Raw genomic sequence first — 4,643 nt, 5'->3', positions numbered from 1 at the left:
GACGATTTGTAGAAATATATACATACATGTATATACATTTTTTTTTTTATACTTGCACTTTATGGTTCAAAATATTTTTTTCCTTTATGTTATTTGTCTTCTTTTCATTTGTTTTTTTTTATGCTGAATGGTTTTACCTCTTAGTGATTTGTTTCTGGACTTTTTCATCCACTCTGCTGCTTTTTTTGTTTGTTTGTTTGTTTTCTTTTTTTTAATGGTTCTGGAGAAGTATGTGTGTTTACATACTGCATTTCTACAGTCTTTAAATTTGTAGCTGCTGTTGGCTCTCTTCATAAGGAGGAACAAAGCAAGCTCCTTGTTTGCTTAAAAGTATCTGAATTTCTCAAGAAGACCAAATGAAGATGCAGAAAGACAAGGAAGGCGGTTAAAAGGGCCTTTTGAGAGAAACACTTACTGGCGGGAAATTAACACAGGAAGCTACATACAAGCACCATGGTACCATATGTCTTGCTCACTCTATGGAAAGGCTCTTACTTGAACTCATCAGGCCAAAGGGCCGATGTTTTATGAAAGATGAATGTACCTCAAGTAACGTATATGAATTGCTTTACAAAGTCATTAGACACAACAGCCTATCACCCCATAGTTCATATTCTTAGAATAGTTAAGTCATAGACATCCATGAATGTCCCTTTGTACTGTATGCTGATGAACTTGAGGCCAAGCCACTTTCATCGTAACTTTGCATATATTTAAATTTTAGATTAGAGTTTAACCTGCTGTATCAAGCGCTTTTAAGTGAGTGCCTCTTTCTTTACTGACTGTTGATGTGTTCTTACATGTGAGCCGAATTAAGTTGTAAAGACAACCTTGCTGATGACACCACATGGGTGAAAAGGAGATTTTGTATAAATACATGTAATCAGACCCTTTTTATCTGATAATCTGACTGTGATATCACTCCCATTCATGAGTATGAATCCACCAGCAGCAGCTGTGAGGCTCAGTGAAAGACTTTGGACCAGGTATAAAGATAGTTTGGTCCAAAAGATGCAAAATCTGACTTCCAATTGTGCTAAAAATCACTCTTTTGGAGATTTCTCATTTGTCTATTCTGTACAAAAACCGAAATGGAAAAACAAAAAGTTGTATTTTTGTTATTTCTTAAGCCTATTTTACTGAAACCGGTAAATTTATTTTCCAATTTCTATGCAAACGTTGAGTGTCTTCAGTTTATAATTACTTGATAGGGACATATGATCGATGTGTCATATGATGGTACTTTTCTACCTACTACTACTCTCACCATAAAAATAAAGTACAAAACTTATATTTCTCCAAATGTTGAGCCACATCAAATAAATACAATGCTCTCAGTTGTAAGCATACCATGTTTGCATATGAGAAATTGGCTTTTTGGAGAGAAACAAAGTATTTGTGAAGGATTCACCTGAAATTGCTGGAATTGTTGAAAGCACAGATGTGCAGAGGCCCACCTGACATAAACCTTCGTGAGTAATTCAGCTTCTCTCCTCATGTGTACCATTACATAGCCTACTCTCTGGACTATCTTTACACTTCTATCACTTTCTTAAGTTTAGTTGTTTACTTGTAAAAGCTGTTTGAACCCAGACTTAATGCTCTAAGCAAATGAAATGTAAATGAGACTGATTCTATTTTTTGATTATGTTTAAAATCAGTCCAAGAAGAGACGTAATCTTTATACCCTGAAGCTCGGCTCTTTATAGTCAACTGTCAGTGTTGCTTTTTTTTTTTTTTAATCAATTTGTTCCATAAAGGAAAATCTTAAATGGCAAACAGTGAGGATACAAACTCTGGAAACTTAACATTTATCTCAACTAAATTGATTGTGTAACTTTGATCTAAAAAGTTGACTGTATCAGCTCAAACACTCAGGTCTAATGAAGTTTCCTATCAGATCACCGGATGTCTTAGTGCAACGCAGTATGTTGTGAACACATTAACGTCTTAATGTCTCCTGGGGCAGAATGTACAATGGACACACTGTGATTTCCCATAGCCCTTCATGTGAGGAGCTTTTCTTTTTCCCATTATATAATGCTGTTATGGAATGCTTTGGTAGGTTAATGTAGGAGTTGCAGGAAAAGCTTTGTTGTGTTATTCCTTCCCTCTACAGACTGAGTGAGCCATGTGCCTTAATATGCCACAAATCTGGACGACACAGGTGTCTAGATTATTGCAGTATCAGCAATGACCGTAATACAATGACTGTGCCATTACAAGTGTTTTTCTCTCTTCTGTAAATCAGATAACATAGAATGACAAAGTTGCAATAAAGTTTACATTTTCTTACTTAACTCATCAAGTTTGCATTTACTTCATGACATACTGGAGGCCACATTCAAGTGGAGCTGCCAGATTTTAATTATTATTACTTCAGAATTTTTAGTTCAAATCCAATCCTGAAGTTTGCACATTTTTTTTCTGTCTTGATGCTGGTTTGTGTTTGACTGTGCAGGCAGTGGCAATCTGCAGTTGCACCGATCAGGCGCAACATTATGACTACTAACAGGTGAAGTTAATAACACTGATTGTCTCTTCATCATGGCACCTGTTAGGGATATATTAGGAAGCAAGTGAACAATTTGTCCTCAAAGAAGAAGCAGGAAGACTTGTCCAACTTGTGATGTAAAATTGCAGTGCTTCTGGGGTGTTCCTGGTCTGTAGTGATTAGTATCTATGAAAAGTGGTCCAAGGAAGCAACAGCAGTGAACTAGTGACAGGTAAGTGGACATGGAGCCCATACTGACCCCTGTCCACTGCCGAAAACACCTACAATGTGAGCATCAACTGGACCCAAAGCAATGGAATAAGGGGGTGTGGACTAACAAATCACATTATGAAATGCTTTGGTAGGGTTCATGTAGGAGTTGCATCACATGATCAGCCAGTTATGGGTGCATTGCATACCTGGGCGATACACGGCACCAGGATGCACTATGGAAACTGTGGCAGTGTGATACTCTTCTAGAAAACCTTGCGTCATGGCATCTATGTGGATGTTACTTTGACACGTTCCACCTACCTCAGCATCGTTGCAGACTTTGATTACAACCTTTCATGGAAACGATATTGCATTCTTCTTTCAGCAGGATAATGCACCCTGACACAAAGCAAAAATGGTTCAAGAATGGTTTGAAGATCACAACAATGACTTTGTGACCCAGATTTCCTATAGTTCAACCCAATGGCTGGACAAACAAGTCCAATCTATGGAGGCCCCAAATCGCAACTTACAGGGCTTAAAGGTGCAAGATACAAGATACCACGCACATCAACTCCAAGGGTCAAGTGGACACCATGCCTCAATAGGTCAGGGCTGTTTTGAAACAAAAGATAAAACAACATCATTTTAGGATAGTGGTCAATAGATTGTTTTTTGTTTGTTTACATGCCAGGGATACTGGGGCATGCTTCAAAACCACAATTAAACATAACAATAATAAATATGTAAAATGAACACATTTTTAATTTCAGAATTCAAATTTATTATTTTTAACAAATATCCTTGTCATCTTGCACACATGTAATCTTATGCTAAGCCCTGATATTAACCCTTTACCCTCTTTCTTCTCCCCATGCCAGCAGGTCTATGTCTATATCTGTGAGCAGATACTGACAAATAACATCTGCGCTAATTCCACGTAAACCTAATAAAAGTTATTTATAACCTTGGCGAGTAGGCGGTGGAAGAGATTCTCAGGGGACTCACATTCAGCCCAGCCTCCGCTGAGCTCCGTTTCCTTACCTTCCTCTCTTGCTGCCACTTGGCTGAGCTCCACCTTGGGGCCCCAGTCCCGGCTCCTTTAGTGCAGTTAGACAGGTGCAGCTGAATGGAGACATTCAGAGTCCCTCCAAGCCGGCCACCGAACTCACCATCTCCGTTTACACCCGCACTTTAAACACTCAGATTCATGTGGCACTTTTTAAAGTCTGGGTGCAGTTCTCAGCCAGATTAAAATTCACAAGACGTTTTAGTATGGCTCCATGGTTTGTGAGGTGATGAAGATGCAGTGTTAGAGACTTGAGAAGACTCTCCTCCAAGGGACAGCAGAGGTTACAGAGTTAATTTCTTTGCTAAACCTTAAAGGAACTTTATATTAAAGTTCCTTATTTTCAGTTACTAGACAGTTGTTTCAAGAATTCAAGTTGTGTGTACAATAAATCAATTTCATATATGTTCAATATTGATCCGTCATTCTAAACAGTGGATTTCCCACCGTCAGTTCCAGTTTAATGCTAATTCACAGAACAATAGTACAGATCCTGCCAGAAATCCTGTGGTCAAAGACATCCACCCTTAAACTAACATTTAGCAGGAGGTCCAATTATTATATTTTTCCTTGGTCAGTGAATCAACATTTAACATTCAACCCAATTAGTTTGGGGCATAACCAAGCCTTATGTAAGTTGTTGAGCAGTGCAGGAAAAACAAATTGTCCTGCCAAAAACCCAAATCATGAATGACACGAATGATCTACATACGGTAGCAGCAATTAGAACAATGTTATTCTCTACTGTTAACAACTGCCAGTGATTACCGCCAGACAAAATGGAATCATCTCTACCCCTGCATGCATAAATAGCTTATAAAACAGGATAGGCAACGCTGGCTCCCCTCTTTTCTTTGAGGGTGTTTT

The sequence above is a fragment of the Astatotilapia calliptera genome, chromosome 7, assembly GCF_964374335.1.
Source record: "Astatotilapia calliptera chromosome 7, fAstCal68.1, whole genome shotgun sequence".
Taxonomy (NCBI): domain Eukaryota; kingdom Metazoa; phylum Chordata; class Actinopteri; order Cichliformes; family Cichlidae; genus Astatotilapia; species Astatotilapia calliptera.
This window is presented reverse-complemented; position numbering follows the sequence as displayed.